Raw genomic sequence first — 22,047 nt, forward strand, 5'->3', positions numbered from 1 at the left:
GTGGCATGCCTCCTCCGGCCGTCAGTATATAGAGCATTTCCTATGCAGCAGACTATGGGTTAAACAGATCATACAGTTTGTTTAAATCCTAAAAGGGAAACACACTAAAAATACATCTCCAGCACATCAAAGGCAGAGATCCCCGAAGCAGATACCAAAAATATGTGCAAAGGTTCAGCATGGACCAATTACTGAGCTAAAAGCAGTATCTTGCCAACAGCTCCCAACTACTGTCAAAAACAACTTGTCTCTGTAATGTTTTCACATTAGTGAAGATAAGGGTTTTACAGTATGTCAGCTCTCCTCCGAAGCCTGAGTGCTAGGAAAGTCTGAGAAAGTATAGGCGATGCCTTCAACAAAATGCTGGATTTTCCAACTACTGTAGGGCCTGGTTCACACCTGATTGTTAACCTGCAAGTTGCATATGACTGCGAGGTGTGATGTCCCAAACACACCTTTAAAACGATTGGGCGAGCCTGCTGGCTTCCTGTCAGTCAAGCTCTTGCCGCTTTGTGTTTACGATCCATATATATATATTCTTTTGCTGTTCACTCTCTGTGCAGTCATGCAATAATTGCTCCATTTGCAAATTCTCTAATTAGCAATCAAGGCCCTTATTCACTAGTGGTGAGGCTCTCATTGTTTGGGAATTCAGATATAGAGCAATCATGGGTAAGTTGCACGCATCCATGGTCACTTCCCACTAACAAGCTTGAAATAACCTTAAAGGGGCACATGTACTTGGAGAGGGATAAACCACAAGCGTATCTGCTACTAACTGTCATTTTTTTAAATACAGCCTGTAACATGACAGTTAGGTGCTGATTGGCTGGTACTTTATCTCGATCTTCAAGTCTTAAGCTGGGCATACACTATACGATTCACGGCACCGCTGATATCATTATGTATACTGGGCAATACAAAGAATCCTGGGCTAAAACACTGAACCTGCAACCACAGATTCGGGGCTCGCACATGCGCACATCGATAAAATTGACAAATAACGATTTTCGACGATCAGCGAGTCATCCTGAATTGCATCTAGAGTCAGATCTGACAGCATGTTCAGACGACGGGGGGGGGGGGGGATCGTTAATGACCCGCTACAACGTGTTAACGATATATAAACAATATGAATGGCAATATCATTAATCATTTCAATATTATGGATAACATTTGGAAATATCTTGATGTGTACCCAGCTAAAATATTGGGTCCAATGATGGACGAATTCATTTTTCCGCACTAGTGATTTCCCTCTGTGTGTGCATTCCTGATCCGGTGCCCGCACAGTTCCCAATTTCTTATTTTTGAGGCAGGCGCATCCAATTTTGCACCCGGCCCTGTCAAAACTAGTGTAGTGTAGTCTTCCCGCTTCACAGAATAAACCCACATTTTTTGCTTAGGTTCCAGAAAATGTAAGTGATGTTTGTATGGGTCCAACTTTGTAGGTGAAACAGGTGCAGTGTTTTAAAGTCATCAAAAAAACTGATTTCACAGCATTAACAGTGCGCAGTCTTGGGCAGAATATTGTACACATCAGCGGTTACAGGAGGTCATTCTGACTGATTTAATGGAGTCAACTAACGCCGCCCGCATGCATGCCCGCCACACGCATGTCTCCGCACGCATGTGAATGGATGTTTTGCATAAACATCCATTTGCAGCATGCGTGCGGGTAAGAAATCATTTGATGGTCACAGACCATCAAATGATTTCTAAGGTTTTCGCAAATCTAACGGTGCCCATGTAATATACTTGGAATCATTTTCTAACGTTTCACTACCTTTCTTCTTTTACAGGTTCTTCTTCTGTCGTCTTTCACCACAAGAACTGTTCCAATTGCGGTAAGTATAAGTAGTTTATTTTATACTAGGTAATTAATCATAAATATGCAACATTTAAAGCATTCGAGCTGTCACAAACTATGCAGCGGAATAATTACAATTTGGGGTTATGCGACAATACATTACATATTCACTTATCATGCAAATTCTGTATTAATGACTCGGTAGTACCTACAACTTCTCTTAAATTAAGCAATTAAACGTAAGATAATATAACCATGTTCTCACAAATTCATAACATGTCTATTACAATAAAACCCATAAATAGTATAATACAACCAGCTTTATACAGTTACGGTACACTGTCCTCCCAGGGTTCTGGGTCTCCTGTTAACTGGCTTTATAGTTTAGTTCTGCTGCTACTTTGTATAAGTCTTGGTCACAGTGTAACAATATCTGTGTCTTGTTAAGACTACTGCTGAAGAAAGCTTCACCTGCTTCACTATCTTAGTTTGTAATCCTAAACGCTGGCAATAGGTATACTGGATGCTCTCCTATTAACTTTAGAAATTGATGATCCTTGCTCAAATGGCGCTGTTGCTGACCCTTGGCGTTGAATGAACTCTGTTATGGTTAATAATAACGCTGCTTCTGTGCCATTTCCCTTTTACTTATGATGGCAGCTCTATTCTACTTTTGACTACTGCATCTCCTGGACTCCTTCACTGCTCAAAGTGAAGATATATATGCAGCCTGGTTCACTGTAATCCATACACTGGTGACATAAGTTAGGGCTGTGACTATACTCATTTAAGCCTGTCTCTGCCTTACACTCCCTGTCAGCTTATATTCCTCTTCACAAATGTCTACTATGGCTTCTGTGACCACTGTCCCTATATCTCTCAAGGGATCTCTCTAATTGGCTTTAGGCTTGGCTGGGACAGTCCGGAGGTGGTACTATGCGGAATTAGGGGTTTGGCTTAGCACTCACCATTCCCCTCTGTGCCTCCTTGCTGTAAACAGCCCGCCTCCTGCTGGGGTAATCACTGTTGCCGGCTATTTCGTCACTGCCCAGGACCGCCCTTCAGCGTCTCTGTCTGCCTTCAGGATTCAAGGGACAGCTCTGGGACCGCCCAGCGCCGGCCTTCATCTACCCGGCTCACCTCTTTATTGATACCCAGAGCTCCGGGTCCGCCCAGTGGGCGGTGTCACGCCTCCTGGCGGACCGGGTTGCGATCGGTTCCTGCACCCGGTCACCGGATCCCCGTCCTGAGTAAGTATCGCCTCTCCGGTCTCTTTACAGCTGTCAGACTTGTCCCAGCAGCCACTCTCCGTCTCCACTACGCTGCACAGCTCTGCCTTAATCCCAGACTCAGCCCCAACAACCTTTAACTGTCAACGGCTCCTCTGGGCATGCAGAGTTGGGGCTCAAGCCTCCCAACTTTATTAACACTTTCTAATATCTCACGGAGGGTTTTCAGTTTTTTCCCTATTTTGCAGGAGAAATGAGTTGGTCCGCAGCCCCACTGCTTTTACTAGACAGCCGGACTAGTCCATTGTGTCCGGATTGAGGGGTATATCAGCTCTCCTGACATTGTTCCTTAACACTAAAAGTCTCTTCTACAAATATTATTCCCTCAATGAGGGACCAAAGTTTATTTGCTTATTATTTATAGAGTAACACCTGTTCTGGTTATTACACCCATACACTAGTAAGATTTATCTGCAGATCTGGCTGGTTGGAACAAAAACATGGCTATGGATGAGTGACAGTTTGTCAGTTTTCCAGCATTTCCAAGCAAATGGTCAACTGTCATTTGCTCTCATCCATAACCATGTTTTTGTTCCAACCAGCCAGATCTGCAGATAATTCTGCATGTGTATGACCCCCTTAAGACACTCTCTGGTGTCCGAGATATGCAGTTACCGTTTACGGGAAAAGGGCGGGCAGCTGACATCTGGTGACATCAGCTGCCCACCCCCGGCACCCATGTCATTGGTGAACTACCGTGGAACACCCAGCGTTTTCATGGTGATGCCCCCATAAAACACTGGGCGTTCCCATAGGCGCGACTGCAGTCTCCGGTCACATGCACTGATCTGTGCAAACGGGCCAGCGACTACACAAGGCGCCGCATCCTCTCACACAGGTAAGCTGCACATGAGCAAAAGTGTTTGTGTGCATGCGCAGCCCATAAACATCACTCGCCGTTGCGAATTTGCAATGGTGAGAACAAGCCAGAATGACCTCCATAGTGTATTGTGTAGGTCAGAGACATCACAAGAAGGGTGGGGCGGATGCAGACCGCACCCAGGTGGCACCATTTCAGGGGAGGGAAACCAAAATACAAAACAGGAATAGATATGTGGTACTTTAAAAACTATAGATGCTAAAAATACTAAATATCAAATGGGCGCTCTGATTTTGCATTTTGGGATGCAGCGAAACACGTCACTGACCCACCTATGCCCCCCTGATTGCACCTGTACATTGCTATGACCAAATGACTGAACCAGCCATTGCGACCGCCATTGTAAAGCCTTGAAGTCTTACACTGGGTACCTCATACCGGAACAGAGCACTGCCGAAGTCAGGATCCTTTTATAGCAACTATACAGCTAAACCTCTAGCAGCTACCGGAACTTATCCGTAACCCCAAAGATCTCCATTCCCTGGCACCGGCAAGTGTACTATACTTTCCAACAGGGAATAATAGGAATGAACACATAATGAATTTACCTACTGGGTGAATATACTATATGTATCAATATATGCAGTCTCTTAATTGATTTGTAATTGATTTTATAATGAAAAACTATATTCGTGTACACAACTGAAACATTGTTTTAAATGATGAATACTATGCAGCACAGTCACACCCACATTTTTTTCAGTGACTCCAGAATGCTGGCTCCTGGGACCGGGAGACAGTGTGACATTACCCTGCTGAGCCTAGCTCCTGTCACTGAGAAGGAGTGGACACATGCAGACACTAATCTCTGGGTGCTTGCCAGCTTTTCGGGGGTTATACCCCAGAGAAAGGTATTCCAGGGATTCCCATGAGGCCACGCCCTATAATGATGTCATTAAAAGACTTTCCATGAGGCTATGCCCCTTCCCACAAGGCCACACACCCTTTTGGGGCACTCGCACCTAAGGTTATTGGCCTCATCAGGTGTCAACAACTCCAGTGACATGACCTGTGTAGGCAATGATCAGTCAGGTATCTTAACCAGATTCTGTGGTTTACTTACCCTATTCACTGTTACAGATATAGAAGAGCAATGGACAGCAACGAATGTGCCCTCTAAAGCATCCCCTTGCCCCAAGCCATATCATTAGTAACAGGCACGCACACATCGTGTACTGGGTGCAAGAGATTAGGCCCTCATAGAGCACATAACTATAGGGTATAACTCTGGTTACACACTTAGCACTCTCCCATGATGCTAAGCTCAGCTCTAGGGGCGTAACAATGGGACTGCACATGGGCAGTAGTGGTGGCTTGGGGCAACCAGCACTGTGGGGGCACATGGTCTCTGCAGATTCCAATGGGTTTGCCGATCTATATAGAATCTGCTGAAAATGTCTCTCCAAAAATGGCGACTGTCTTGCATGAGACAGATGCTAAAGGAATATATATCTTGCCGCTGACAATGAGCATGTAAACCCCTGGCATTGAGCATGTAACCAACTGGTAACAAGCAAAAAAAAAACCCTTGCAATGAATAATAAACACTAATGCCCCTTTTCCACTGCAGGCTTTACACGGTAAAATGCAGTTTTTTTAGCCTTTTTAAACGGCTAGAGCTGCAGTGGGAAAGCTCCAGGATGCTTTACCCGGGTAACAAATACCGGTATTTGTTAACCGGGTAAAAAGCAGTGTTTTACCCGTGTAAGAGCCGTTTTTTTGGCAATGGGAAAGGGTTTTAAACGGTATTTAGAAATAATAATAAAGGTTAAGAACATGATTGGTGCATGTGATGTTTTTAATGACAGGCAAGGTTTACTAGAGAGTTTAAACGTGTTGCTTTGTGGTTTACACGGGTAAGTGTGAATGGGACATTTACTGCTTTTAAACGGTAATTTACCGTTTAAAAGCTGCAGTGGGAAAGGGTCTTTGTGGCTCTTACCTGGGTAAAGACCCATTTAAAAAAAACGGGTCTTTACCCGGGTAGGCAGTGGGAAAGCAGAATTAGAAATGAGCTTGAAACACCTTGCGTTGAGCAAGAAACCCCTAAAACAAACATGTAACTCCTTGCAACGAGCATTTACTGTAGGTAAAAAAATATATATTAAATGTGTGTCGGGGGGTGACAGAATTTTTTTGGGCAGGGAGCACACAATTTCTAGTTATGCCACTGCTCAGCTCAGAAACACTCATTGCATATAGGGCCAGATGTACTAAGCCTTGAAAAGTGATAAAGTGGAAAGTGGTAAACCACCCACCAATCAGCTCCTACCTGCTGTTATTTTTCAAACCGGGCCTGTAACATGGCAGTTAGGAAGCTGATTGGTTGAGAGAAAGGGCTGAGATGTATTTGGATCATATGCATATGTTCACTAGTGCACGGTGTTAAAAATTGCTAGATACAGTCACATATGGACATGCATCACATCTGCAGCCTCTATCTCTCATAGGGCCAGAGACACTAACCTTCAAAAGTGATAAAATGGAGAGTGATAAACAGCCAGCCAATCAGCTCCTACCTGCATGGCATAGGCTGTGTTTGAAAAATGTCAGGCAGGAGCTGATTGGTTGTTTATCACTTTCCATGTTATCACTTATGAAGCTAAGTGCATCTGGCCCATAGTATTGAAACACCAGGCAATGAGTCCTGATGCATTATGGGAGGGCTGCAGAGGCTAAAATGGACAAGTTACTGTTCTGGCCATAGACAGGGGAGTTCATTTGCAGCCTAACTTGCAGTAATGTAGAATAGGCCTCATCTGAATTTGTATCTGTGAATTGATTTGAAGGAACCTAAAGTCTGCTGACCCATGTCCCCTAGACATCACTGGTCATAAATTCCAAAAGATTTGGATCAGGAGGTAGATGCATGCCAGGATAACCAGCTGAGAACGATGCCCCAATGGTGCCATAATCACAAGACAATTGCAGAATGAGGCGCTGCTTTTGAAGGCCTTGCAGTCTTGTGACAGAAATGGGAAAATGTAACAATGCCCACTGTGTTCCCTCCACTCGTGCTTATAATGAGATCATTTGGATTGTTACAAGGAGGAAACATGTGGGGAATATACTAAAGAAAGGAAATGACCATATTTTTATTTGTTTTCATTAATAAGTGACCTTTTGTTGTGTCACCAGTTCTAATCACAAAAGGGAATGCTCTCTGGGGCCATTTTATAAAGCTTTCCTCACATTGGTAATAATGGAAGGAGCTTAGAGATAAGACCTGGCATTGTAACATCAAAGTGCCGAATCTGAGGAACCTAGTTGTACACCTCCGTATTACAAAGAGAGGTGGTTCTCCTGCCACAGTGGCTTAATATTGTACATGCTTTACAGCAAAGGAAATAATTGTATGAGCTGTTAAGGGAATCTTCTGGAGGCCTTCTATAATAAAGGGTCATATATCAAGCACTGGAGAAATAGAAAGAGGAGAGTGATAAAATGCCAGCCCCTGACTGATCAGTGATTTATCTCTCTCTGACTTATATTTTTATCTAGATTTGTACATTCCCGTAAGTGTGTATGGGAATATCCAACAGTCTTTAACCCTTCGTGACAATGGCCATTGCCTACCCCTAACTGGGGCCCAAATAAAGCAGAGATGCTTCTGGGCTGTTTGCAGAGAAAATGCTGCTTGTCCTCCTGCTGCGTAATCTATGTAACTGGGCACAAGTACAACTGATGCAGAGCTTCCATCACATCTACCCTTACTGAGGGGACATAGCTGGGCTGTAATTGGGGAACACTCACATACTGTAGGAAACGTTTATTGCGGGCTATGTAGAGTTGCAATCGCCCCATTTTTGGGGGGGGGGCATCCCGCATCCTGCCCAGGGCCGGCAGTGTCCCGTTGAGTGTTGTGTGTGTGTGTGGGGGGGGGGGGGGCAATTGGGAGTCCCCCCTGCCCAGTGCTGAGGTGAATAGACACTTCACAAGTTGGGAGGTATAAGTTGGATGATCAGTAAACAATGGAGTTGTGCATGAACCATTGTAGACTGTCAATTAGACCCCAGGTCCTTTATGAGCACATTTTTACTAACAAACAGCCATTGTGTTGATTGACTAATTTACATTTTCGTGTCCCCTATGCAGAACATTGCATAGGGGACACGCACATGACACAAGGGATGTGCTAGGTCTTAAGGCCCATTTGGTGACCAGCTGAATGCAGGTTCAGTCCCACAGTGATGACAAGTAGGTGCTGCTACCTAGTGTCAGTTTGTTTAAATCCTAAGTGTGCTGAATAAACCACAAGTCACAGAACTGTAGCAGCACATTCAGAATATTATTGTGGGTACATTTTCTATGCACATGTTACATTTGGAATTTGCCTCTGAGAGTGAACCAGTATAAGGCCCATTGGCTCTTGCAGCTCCATAGCTGAAGCCATAAAGTCTCTGTTGGAAGATGCCCAGCTCCGTTCACTTTCCACCCCCAAACGGCCAATGCCTGTCAATCAGGCTGCAGCTCAGTGGGCACTGTGTGCAACAATACAGGACCCCTTCTGCTCATTGCCATTCCAAGACTGGTATTCTATACTTGTAACATGCAAATGTTATTGTAACATATCCTGACCTGGCTCATGTAGGCATGAGATGCAGCCCAGGATCAGGTGCTCGTCTCTTCATGATGGAGCCCCAGCTTGTTAATAAGGCTTTGAAAGTTTCATTAGACGCAAGCTGCAATAACGATGGATGTATTCTCTGTAAGGAAGTGTTGAACACTTATGCCAACACTCATCTATTTTTTGCTAAGCAACTGTTCCTGCTTATTCCAAGAATGTACAGTGTGTAAAGCTGCACCTGACACTTCGCAGCCTGCAAAATGGAAGAGCTAAAACATTTTATTTGCCGAGTTGCCATGTCTGTCATTGTCTACAGGCCTCAGCTGCATCCTTACGTAACAGACACTTCTGTTCAATGGGCGGGATGTTCTAACATCTGCAGCCCACGGCATCACATTGTTAATGATCGCATATGCTCTAACATATGCGATCATTAACACAAGGGACAGCTCTCTCGATAAGAGCTGTCCCTCCATCACGGATCCCTCCCAGCATGCCCTGTGGCCAGCTCTGGCACTCTGCTCACAGACTCCCAGGTCTCAGACCCGGAAGTCCAGTGCCGGCACCTGCGCTGCGGAGGGGGGTTAGAGAATACCGAAATGCGGTAAATACCCAGATAACATCATTTTTACTGCATTTCTGGGTTAGAGCATCCCGCCCAGTGTCTGGAAAGTACAGGAGGCAGTTTATGATTATTTGTACGTAGCTCTACCAGGAACTTCTCCACTCAATAGGTAATATATAAAGTTCTCTACGGTGTTACATGTTGCTATGTGTGTATCCTTTGGTGTACACAGTTGGTAAATAGTAGACACTAGTGGAAATTAAGTTAAGTGACACCAGACAGATGGACATTACTGGAAAGGGGCGTGGGGTGGCGCACAGCCCCATTAGCATATGGGAACGCCCTGCGTTTCATGGGCGTTCCCATGAGAATGCTGGCCATTCTCATGCTAATGAGACCATGACGCAGGTGCAGGGGGCGGGCAGCTGATATCACCGGATAATGCCCTTGCTGTGTGCATGGATGTGTATGGCTGCAGCAGCCCCCAAGCTTGCACCAGCCCCCCCCATACAGGCTCACTCCCTGGGCACTGAGGGAGGAATAGGAGGTGCCCCCCATCCCAAGGGCAAAATCAGAGCACCCTAACCCAGCATTGGCACAGCTCTGGCCCATGGCACACCGGGCCACCACCATGCACTAGCTCAATCCCTTGAGGCAGGGGTAACAGGCAAAGCGGAAGTATCTGCCCAAGGAGGCACCCGCACCTCCTGCTTCAAAGGCTCAATCATCATCCCGGTTTCCAAGGGCTCAACTGCGAAAGACCTCAATGACTACAGACTGATTGCACTAACATCAGTGGCCATGAAAGTTTTTGAACGTATGGTGCTGAACCACCTGAGAGTTGCGACACATTTTAACCTTGACCCCCTGCAGTTTGCCTACCGAGCAAACAGTGTCGAGGACGCACCACATTCTACAGCACCTGGACAGTCCAGGCACCTACGCAAGGATACTATTCGTTGACTTCAGCTCGGCATTCAACACTATCATCCCCCACATCCTGGAACAAAAACTCAGATCACTAGGAGTCCCAGAACCCACATGCTCCTGGATCAATGACTTCCTGTCTGAAAGGAAACAGGCGGTGAAAGCAGGCACTTTCACTTCAAACAAGCGCACAATCAGCACTGGCGCCCCCCAAGGATGTGTCCTCTCCTTCTACACAAATGACTGCTCCTCAGCAGAACAGTCGGTAAAAATTATAAAATTTGCAGACGACACAACTGTCATCAGCCTAGTCATGGACAGAGACGAGTCGCATACAGATGGGAGGTGGATCAGCTAACTCAATGGTGTAGCAGGAACATCCTTGGCCTCAACCCCCTCAAAACAGTGGAGATGGTGGTGGACTTCAGAAGGAAACCAAATGCCATGCACCCACTCATAATATCTGACAGAGTGGTGTCTACGGTCGACTCCTTCAAATTCCTAGATACAAAGATTTCCTGTGACCTCAAATGGGGGCCCAATATTACCACAACTGTCAAGAAGGCCAGGCAGCGTTTGTTCTTCCTGAGACAACTCAAGAAATTCAACATCCCGCAGGAGCTGCTGCTCATCTTCTACACTGCCATAGTAGAGCCGCGTGTTGAAGCCGTTACTGCACACAGCCAGTGTGTAGCCCTGGAACCGTGAGAGCACAGAACGGGTCCTTCTATGCCCACATTAAATGCTGATTGCCAGTGTGGATTTTATGTTATGTCAGGTGTTTTTTCTAGTCCGCCACTGAAGGAGAACTTGGTACGCATGACGTACATTGAAGCTTTTAAATGAATTTAATAAATTAGATGATACTGCACTATGTGTGTTATATATAAAATAAGGGGGGCATAAATTTTGTGCCTAGGGGCGGCCTGACCCCTAAATTCACCGCTGCCTAATGACCCTGCTAGTGCCTAACTCCTACCCCCTCCTTAGAAATGTCTAACCCCTCCCCCTACCCCAGCATGACTCAATCCTGCCCCAGCACTACTTATGTTCAGTATCCTAATTGATTTAAGGATTTTAGGGTGGGATGTATTAATATACATCACTGCCACTCGCCGCTCGGCCGCCGCAATGCCAGCGCATATGTACTAACATATGCGGCTGGCATCACGGTGCGGCGACAGAGACCCCCCCGATACATGTATTGTGGTTTGCGGGGGGGGTTTCCGTCACCTCCTGGGCTCTGCGGGGTCCCCGGCATCTTCTCCTCCCCTCTGCAGCCTCCTTTACCTTTGTGGGCTAATAGTGCAAAGACTACTGAGGTAGGTATTGCTCCTATTTTGTCTTGTGTTGTTTATGCCTGATCTGACATATAATACATTTATTTTCTCTTCAGATCTCATTGGGATTTAGGCCTGAGGGCTCTCAGACACTTCCTCGTCACCACATAGTGAGCTTTTGGAGCTTCGGGCATTATGCCATGTAATTGTCACAACTTACTAGGACAGATATATGTGATTTGCTTATTTTGTTCTTTGTTTCTATACTTTTCCCTTGATTGTTTCATCTCTGAACTCACAAAGCTCCCTACAGTTCTTTTATTGCCTTGCAATGAATTTATGTTGAGGCATCTCTGGTATTTTCTCAGCGTTCTCTATTTGATCTTTAAAAATGACTTCACTAAATACTGAAGTCCATGTGGAATGAGGCGATTATTGTACATCTAAAAGTCATTTAACATAAGTTCAGGACAGGGGACTCGTTGCCATAAACTGTAAATTCAGTCACAAAACCTTCCTCCGTGTGGAATTGACCTCTGCAGAAGTTTTATTTGTTATTAATAATATTGCAGTGCATTTCTGTACCCTTTAACATTTGATGCCTGTCGGGGACAATATATTAAGAGACAAATACTTACAGTTTTCACCACAAACATTAATCAACTAAGGTTTGTCCAGAGATGGTATTTTTTTGCTTGGAGACTCAATAAAGTATTTAACTCTTTCAATCAGTGGTGTAACAATATACCCACAGATCCCGTGGTCGCAGGGAGGTGCTGAGTAAAGGTGGCCATACACACGCAGATTTATCTGCAGATCTGTCTGTTTGGAACAAAAACATGGTTATGGATGAGAGCAAATGACAGTTGACCATTTGCTTGAAAATGCTGGAAAAATAACAAACTGTCAATCATCCATAACCATGTTTTTGTTCCAACCAGCCAGATCTGAAGATAAATCTTACTAGTGTATGGGCACCTTAAGTGTGGGCACCAGGGGTCTGCGGGGCTATCGATGCGTTACACTGCCCTGCCTTACCCCGCTGCTTGCTGATGCCGCCGCCGGGTGTGTGGCCGGGACCCGCAGATCTACTTGTCTGCGGTCCGGGCTCTCCTCCTGGCTGGCTCCTGCTAATGAAAAAAATACCTCACACAAAACACCTTACAGCAGTCACTTTTTGAGGATGCTAGAGGAGGCGGCCGCTGTGTGACATCACGTGTAGCTGCTGCAACCTGAAACTTGGCTGGGCTGCACCTGGTAGCCACGGGGTATTGGCCCAAGTATATTGGCCCAATACTCTTTAAAAGAACCTCTGAGGCTAGTACATTAGGAAAATATACTTCATTTAAAATTTACTTACACAAACACACAGAAACAGTACACACCTCCACCTCTGTCACTTTACACAAACACACACCTCTGTCACAACACAAACAAGTATGTCCCTTAACACAAGCACACACACAAGTATGTCTCTTAACACAAACACCTGTGCCATTACAAAAACCCAGCCCCCAGACACACATTACCGTTTAGCCCACGCACTGCTTGGATACCCAGACAGACCTCCAGCAGAGATCCAGAACATCCCTCCCGGGACAGGCACCCGGACACAAAACGAGAGCGCCGGTGGGAGGCAGAAGAGTGACACCGGACACGAAAGGGCAGCGCAGCGTGCGCCGGTGCCGGTGTCCAGATAACAGCAGGAGCTGGGAGCCCGTCCCAGCTCCGCCCGCTCCCCACCGGCAGTACAAGTCATCGGATGAGCCGCTCACTTATAAAAATGGCACTGTGCAATAAACGGTGGGCACCTCACCTATAGTAGAGCCACGGTGACGGTCAGGGACGTGCTTTCTGCCTGTATGAAAGCATGCCCTTGTCACTGAGACAGCACCACTGCGCCCAATCACTTCTGCCTCAGTGACAGGGGTGTGCTTTCATATAGGCAGAATTCACGTCCCTGTCACCGAGGCACTGCTATAGGTGCCGCCTATACGACTTTTCTAAATGAGCTTTTGCAGCCCAGTGCTCAGTACAGTAGGAAAAAACAGGGGCTGTTTTTGGTATACCTGCGCACAGATTCTATTGGGGTGTACCTAGGACTAGCAGCTGCACTTTAGAACGGGTGACTAGGTCCGTTGTGGATTACAGTATAGGAGATTTGGTTTCAGTGCTGCGCTCTGTCACTAAGATTCTACAAGGTTTGGTAAAATAAGTGATTTTTATTGTGCAAAAAAACCTGCATATAACAAATGCTCTTTTCAATACAGTATCCAGCCACTTGAGGCTGGAGAATATGTATTCCTTCAAGGGCAATTAGTCTACACAGGATGAATGAAACAAATGAAAAGGAAAAAGAAAAAAAGGGGGCAAAATTGTATCATAAATATACAGTTTTGTCACAAATAGTCTATTGATTTTGAACAATTGTCACTGCTTGAGAAATGATGTTATTTGACCGACAGTGCAGGATAATAAAAGGTGGAAATCGTGCAAAAAAATGCTGATTCCGATTGTCTGTTCAATTGATTGCGTGGTGTGTACCCGCTCATAAAACGAGTGTGCAGGATTGGTCCTGATATTCAAAAATAAGTGAACTTTGAGTGGAGTGAATAAGTTCAGCGGCGTCCCGCTATTTGTAATCCTTATTGTACTTTGCAATGTTCTGGTACCTTGAATTCGTGTTCGGGAACGGTGGTAATTGTGGAGGTGGCTTGGGGAGTGGGGGTCCTGGATGGGTGAAGCTGCCTCTGTCTCCCGCTCGTCACCGGTAGCTGAGTGCGGTGCACTGCTAACCGGGACACGGGATGTACAGAAGTTGCTGCCCGTCTGTGTGAGTGAGCGCGGCTCACCGTGTCAGGATGCTGTGTAGCTCCGTTGCGGTGACCGTTCCTCACAGTTACAGGACCTCACCGCTGCAACCCGCTCTCCCTCTCACGTATACTCACCGCTGCCGTTACACCAACTGTTGTCAGTCTTGCTGCGGCTACTGCTGGCGCAGCGGCGTGTGCGTCCGCCGGCTGCTGGCTGCTTGTGATGGTGTCAGATGTCGGTCCTCGGCTGTGGTTCTCTCTCTGCAGGATTTGTTACAGTTATGTGTGTACCTCCAACGCGTTTCGGCTATCGTTGCCTTCTTCTAGGGAGATGATTGGTGTGATGTGTCTCTGGGTTTAAATGTCCCTCCATTTTGCACTACTATTTTTTGATTGGCTTGGTTGTTCAATCGCTGATTGGGCCAATGCATGCATGTGTCAGTCTGCAGTTACGTACGCTGTTCACTGCTGATTAGTTAATTGTCTTAATTGTCTTGTTAATTATATAACTGTTCTGTTAATTTTCACTTTTTATTCAAGCTATTGTTTCATTATGGAAAAGAAGGGGTGTTAATGAGCCCTGTGTTTATGCATCTAATTAGTAAGCAGTTATTTGCTATTTGGAGGTTTCTTATTAATAAAAAATGGGTATTTTATTATTAGCTGTAGTTTACGAGGTAATTGCTGTTGTATTGGTGCTACTACGGATTTTGTTAGTCTATTAGAATGGTAATTGCTACTGTATTGGTACTACTACGGTTTTTATTAATCTGTTAGAATGGTGTTGTGGCTTGTCACCCATCTAGTTTGTCAGTTAACTTGATTAAGTGAGTTTCTGTCTGTTGGGGGGTCTCCCTCACAACTGTCATGATTGTTCCTTAGTCATATAAATTATTGTCTGTCTATGACTTGATTAAGTGAGTTTCTGTCTGTTGGGTGGTCTCCCTCACAACTGTCATGATTGTTATTTAGTCATATAAATTATTGTCTGTCTGTTGGGGGGATCATCCCTCTCAACTGTCATGGGTATCTCATTTGTTAATTACATTATTGTCTGTCTGCTGTGGGGTCATCCCTCTCAACTGTTATCTGTATGTCATTTTTTCCCTATTATTGCTTTCACTTCATTGTCAAGGTTCAGTCCCCGCGGTTTTAGTGTTTTTAATTCATACATGTATTTGAGTTCAAGTTTGTTTATTTTATGTGTAAAATCTCCTCCCCTCCAGTTGTTGTGAACTTCTGCAATGCCTATGAATGTCAGTGATCTTGGGTCGCCGTTGTGGTGATCTGAAAAGTGCTTGGATAGGTTGTGTTCCACATTTTTTTTGGTGATATTTCTGATATGTTCGCTGATTCTTGTTTTTAGGGGTCTTGTAGTACGTCCCACATATTGTTTGTTACACCCGCATTGTAGTAAATATATCACCCCTTTACTGTTGCATGTAATTCTATTTTTGATTTTGTGTGTTTCTTGGGTTGATGTTGATGTGTAAGTTATAACTGGTTGGGTTGTTTTTTGGTTTTGATTAGTGCATCCCATACATGTCCCACAATAAAAAAAGCCTTTGTTGGGTTTGTTGGTTAAAGTTTGCTGTATTTGTTTTTTGGGGGGAATGTGATTATTGATTAATTTTTGTTTGATGTCAGGAGCTTTCCTATATACTATTTTCGGTTTTTCTGGAAGAATATCTGAAAGTGTCTCATCCTGTAATAGTAATGGCCAATGTTTTTTCAGTATATATTGGAGTTGTTTGGATTCTTGCGAGTATTGAGTAATGAAAGGTGTTTCTTGGTATATTCCACTCTTTTTTTCTTTGTATTTTAGGAGGTCAGTTCTGTCTACTCCCTCTATGTCTTTACGTGCTTTTTGTAGGTCGGTCAGTTTGTATTCTTTTTCTGTAAATTGTGTTATCATGCTGTTGCTTTGTTCTATGAAATCTGAGTTTTTTGTGCAATTGCGTTTTATTCTTATGAACTGACTTTTTGGGATTGATTGTAACCAATTTGGGTGATGCCAGCTGCTGGATAGCATGAAACTGTTAACGTCAACGGATTTTTTGTATGTGTTAGTGTGTATTTTATTGTCTTCTATGAATATCTTGAGATCTAGGAACTCTACTTGTATTTTACTGTAATTGCTGGTGAATATCAAATTGTTGTTGTTGTGGTTTATGTGTTGTAAAAAATTCTGTAGGGATGTCTCGTCTCCTCTCCATATGAACAGAACGTCGTCTATGTAGCGTTTCCATAGCACGAGATTTGCCCCTGGTCCGTCCTCTACCCATATGTGGTGGTCCTCCCACCAACTCATGAATAGATTAGCGTACCCAGGGGCAAATCTCGTGCCCATCGCGGTCCCTGTCGTCTGAATGTAGAATTGGTTTTCAAACCACACATAGTTGTGTTTAAGGATAAATGATCTAAGTGATATTTGATGCTGTTGGTACCTTGTTCGTGATCTATTATACTGTACAATGAAGTTACATCGGAAGTGACTAGCCAGAAGTCATTTTCCCATGTCTGATTGTGTAGATGGTTGAGTATGTGTGTTGTGTCCCGTATGTATGATTTTTGTTTTTGCACGTATGGTTGTAGGAAGGTATCAATGTAACGGGAGAGGTTGGATGTTAGTGAGTTTATTCCAGATATAATTGGTCTGCCTGGTGGTTTGGTGGGGTTTTTATGAATTTTGGGTAAATAGTAGAATACAGGTATCACGGGATTTTGGATTTGTATGAATTTATGTTCTTGTGTATTAATGATTCCTAATTCGCTGCCTTTTTTAAGATGTTTTTCTAATTCTGTTTTGAATTTTAATGTAGGTTCAGTTTTGAGTATCATGTATGTGGTATTGTCATTGAGGATGCGGTGTGCTTCATCTAGGTAATCCTGTTTGTTAAGGATCACCGTGCCTCCCCCCTTATCTGCTGGTTTCACAATTATTTGCTTATTGTTTTGTAGGTCTCTTAGTGCTTTTTCCTCTTTGTTGGTGATGTTCTTTTTGGATGGTTTATGTGTGATGCCTTCAATGTCATGTTCTACCATTTTTATGAAGGCATCTACTTGTGGTCCTTTCATGTAGCTTGGGTAGAACTGGGAAGCAGATTTTAATTCTGTGTGTTTGTATTTTGATAGTGCTGTGTCATTCCCTGCCCACTGCCCGCCCCTGTGTCTCTTGCTGTAATATAGACAGCGAGAGGCACCGCTCTTGATGCCTCAAACTAATTTTAAAAAAATGGTAAAAATGATTATAATAATACAAAGCATATACTTATGACACATAATATGTGTCATAAGTATTTTCTTTGAATTGTATTATTATATTAATCATTAATGACAGGGGAGGCACTGCCTCCCCTGATTGCACGTCCCTGGTACACACTGGATACTGATATACTAATTAACAATATCGGTGGTGCAGGGAACAGTAATAATATGTTATGATTTATGTGGTGCAGATGGTAGTTGTCATCTTTTTATCACTGTAATGTCTGTCTCTTACCAATACATCCCATGTGTATTGCTCAGGCTCTGGCTGGAGTTTATTCTGAATACCGCTATATCAGTGGTTCCCAAACTTCTTTGATTCACGGCAACCTAAAGCATCTGAATTCTTTTCATGGCACCCCTGGGAAAAAGGTTTCTTATGGAGAAATTAAGAAAACAATAATATATTAAGTAAAATGTGTATATGTCACCCTTATGTTCAATTATGTGGTAATGGGCAAGATTTATTTATGTTTGTCCACATATTTTTGATTGGAAGCAGCAAACACTTGTTTGCCTATCACATTGGTTATATAGACTATAACATTTTAACTGGTCCTGGACCAACAACAAAAGGCAAGTACCCGAAGGCACCCCAGGGTACCATGGCACACAGTTTGACAACCACTTCACTCTATGGTGGTGAGAAGCTGTTTGTTTCTGTTTTTCATGTATCTGGTTCTTAGTACATGCCAGGGTATTGGATGTTTCCATGTTGTGGAGAACCTGGTATTGGGGTCCGTTGACCCCTCCTCAAGAGGGGGGGGGGAGGGGATACTATTAGGAACCATTATTAATCGCTCATATCTGTCTTTCTGTTCTGTCTTGTTTTCAGTCTTTGGGGCAAATGTATTATAGCAGCGCTTATCGCGCCGCTATAATACTTCCTGCTGCGCCTCATTAACGAGGCGAAGCAGGAAGGGACATCGACAAGATGTATTTACATCTTGTCTGCCGAAGCGGGGGAGCGCTAACTCCCCCCCTCCGGGGATGTCCCCTCCTGGAGATAGCGCATCAGTTTACACTGATGCGCTGTCTCCTGTCCCCCGGCCGGCTGCACTGGGCATGCGCGGGATCTCGCTACTCACGCGAGATCCCCAGCGCAGCCCACAGCTGACAGCAGGGACAGCGCTGTCCCTGGCTGCTTCATACATGGGGGAAAAGCGGTATCAGTGCACATAACGTGCGCTGATACCCCTTCTCACCCATAACGACCCTTCATACATCTGCCCCTTTGTTTGGTATTTTACTCTCTGGTGGCCTCCGGTGGTTAGTCTGTGCCATTGCAGCTTTTTCTCTGTGTATAATTATGCACAAGTCTGACCTCATTATCTCTACTGGGAGTTGGGCTGATTGTGCACAGGTGTCTGATCACCTGAGTCTTTTATAAGGCATTCTGGCCAGCACTATCCTGCCAGTTATAGTTCTGTCTTAGTTCTGTTTAAGCCTAGTCAGAGTTCTGTCCTAGCTGCCTGTTAGCCTGCAGAGAGTTCCAGTGGAGTTCTTCCTAGCCTTGTCCTGAGTCTTGTCTAGTCCTGTCAGAGCCCAGATACTGCCCTGTGTACCCCAGCAAGTACTCCTGTCGAGCGTCCTGAAATCCAGGCCTTGCTTGTGTTACAGTGTCCGTGTTCCTGGTCAGCATTCCTGCCTGCCTGCGCTGCAGCTTCCTGAGTTCTGTCTGCTGAGTACCATCATTCCAGATAAGTAAAGGGCTCTCCCTGCAGCTGCTTCTGATATTATTATTATTTTGTACAGTACCATCTCTGCATTGTTGCAGCAGCTCACGCTGGGGGTCTGGTTTGTTCTCTGAGGGTCATTACTTCCTTGGGCAGTAGTCTGGGCGTGTTTTGTTATTTAACACCTTAGTGCATTGTTGCACCCACATTTGTGTAGACTCCGGGAGTACCCCATCCTGTGTGTCTCTTTAGTCAGCTGTCCTCTTGCACTCTCCTTGCCTTGGCGGACACTTTGTCTCATGTAAGGGGTTGGAGCACCACACGTGTCCTTCAACCACAAGGAGAGGCAACAGAGTTAGGGGTCAGGTTTGGTGGTACCCTCCAGAGTCCTAACAGAAGCCTCTGACCCAGATTTAACCTATTTATATTCCCAATTACATGGAAGTCACCAGGATTTCCACTTGGGTAGTAAGGGTATATCACAGATTGGTATTAAAATATGGAATAAATTAGACACTAATGAGATATAAAACATAAAACACACCATGAACATATGTAATATATGTGATTATACACCGAGTGGCCAAATTATTATGACCACTTGACACTTATACGCAGATCGGCCTTAACTTCACGTTGTTGCCGCTAGAGGGCGAGATAGCTATAAAAAGGGAATGCAGGACAAGGGAAGCATCAATTGCACTGTGTTTCTTGAGAAAAAATGGGCAAAAAACATGATTTAACTGAGTTTGAACGTAAGATGAATGTAGACGCTCGAACCGTCAGAACCAGTATCAGCAAAACGGCTTGAAGTTTTCGAGAGAAGCAGTTATTAGTGTTTACAAATGTTTACAGAGAGTGGACTACCAAGCAGAAAACCCGGTCTTAATGTCGTCAGGCTTGTAGTCGTCACAGGCTACTGAATCTGAAAGGAGACTTGCCAGAGTTGTTCAGTCCATCAGAAGAGCAACAGTACGTCAAATTGCGGGGAATCTTAATCAAGGAGCAACTGCAAAGGTCTCTGAATGAACTGTTCACCGCACATGACATCATATAGGGCAGTGTTTTTCTACCACTGTGCCGTGGCACACTAGTATGCATTGAGCTGTTCTCAAGTGTGCCCCCAGATCTAGAGATGCCCAAACCAGTATAAAGCCACCACCAATTCAACTTTTATTTACGAGTTTCTTCTTTTCATGTAAAGGGCCAATGCATTTTATTTTTGTAACCTGTGGGGACCAGTAGGATTGTTTTTATATGGGGGCCAATAGGTTTGGTTTTTTCCTGTGGAGGCCAATGTGTTTTGCTCTGTGGGGATCTCATGGTGTGCCTTGGCAATTTTAAAATCTTATTTAGGTTGAAAATCACTGGTATAGGCTATGGAAGCCAACAACCTGTTCGAAAGCCTTTTACAAGAGCAGATGTCTCCAGTTCGCAAAGGAGCACAAGGATTGGACAGTAGATGACTGGAAAAGGGTCATGTGGTCCGATGAATTGCGTTTTTAATTACACCATGCAGATGGCAGGGTGCGAATATGGAGAAAACAGCACAAAACCATGGACCCTAACTGCATTGCCACAACACTTCAAGCTAGTGGAAGCAATATTATGGTTTGGGGATGTTTTCTTGGCATTGTATGGGTCCTTTGATTCCTGTGGAACAGCATCTGAATGGCCAAGGGTATTTGAGTGTTATCGCAGATCAAGTACATCCTGTTATGTTAATAGTGTACCCTGCCGGGGATAAATACTTCCAGCAGGACAATGCTCCCTGTCATAAAGCTGGCATTGTCCACAGATGGTTCGAAGAGCATGATAGAGTCTTTACCTTGCTTAGTTGGCCTGCACAATCACCAGATCTCAATCCAATTGAGAATCTGTGGAATGAAATCGAACGGGCCATCAGGCAGCTGGATCCAGTACCATCAAAACTTAAGGAATTGGAAAGTGCAGCCACCTGCTCCCACCCACTACACGAGGGTGGGGTATCGTGCCACTAGCCTAAAGCTGCCTAGTGGTGGCACCGGCCCTGCGTGTACCCACTGGCGAGTAGGTGGTGAAGGCTTCTGTGTGTCACCCTGGGCAGAAATACCTTGTTGCGCTGTGGTTGTCTATCTTTTTTTGTACTAATATCCACCAGGGCCGTAAATCTTGTGGCATAATGGCCCTCATTCTAATTACATCGGTCCCCCACATGTTCGCACGGGGGACAGATGTTTGTGCCCTGCGCATAATCAGTTATCCACATGTGCAGGGCTTCTGTGCGATCACCCTCGCCGACCTGCACTGCCGGCGTGGCGCTCGCACGGGAGGGCGGTGACGGCGCTCCGACGTCTACCCATGTAAAACCAGCCATGACATGGGGTGCCGGGGGCGGGTGGCTGGTGTCAGATTATGTCAGCCCTGTCTTCATCCCGCTGCCCGCAAACATAAGTCAGTCTCCACTTATATTTGCAAAGGCATGGAAAATCATTCAATAGTCACTGACCATCGAATGATTTCTCCTGCTGCGGACACATGCGAGGGGATGTGTCTTCGTAACACGAGGGGATACAGCGGCGGGGGGAGGGTGTATTTTCGCAGGGCAACCTTTCTGGGACTCGGTAAGCTGCGAGCTTTGCAGCACACAGGTGGTCAAACTTGCACAAAGGATCATAGGAACTCCTCACCCAGCCGCAGAGGACATACAGAGGAAGCGCTATTGAGTCAGGAGCATAATATTTTAAAGGATAGCACTCATCCGGCTAATGGATTGTTTGTATTATTGCCGTTCATGTTGCCCTGATGTATTGGGGTAATGACAATAAAGTTGAATTTCATCTCATTTCATGACTACATATCAGTGATGATGTCGCTGAACATCCTCGGGGAATGCCTTGCACCTCTGCAAACTTGGTAAGGGATGGGCATGGAATGCTTTACTACTGATGGCAGCAAACCATCAGCAGAAAACCATTCATGGTTTGCACAATC

The sequence above is a fragment of the Crinia signifera genome, chromosome 4 (assembly GCF_055691185.1).
Source record: "Crinia signifera chromosome 4, ASM5569118v1, whole genome shotgun sequence".
Lineage (NCBI taxonomy): Eukaryota > Metazoa > Chordata > Amphibia > Anura > Myobatrachidae > Crinia > Crinia signifera.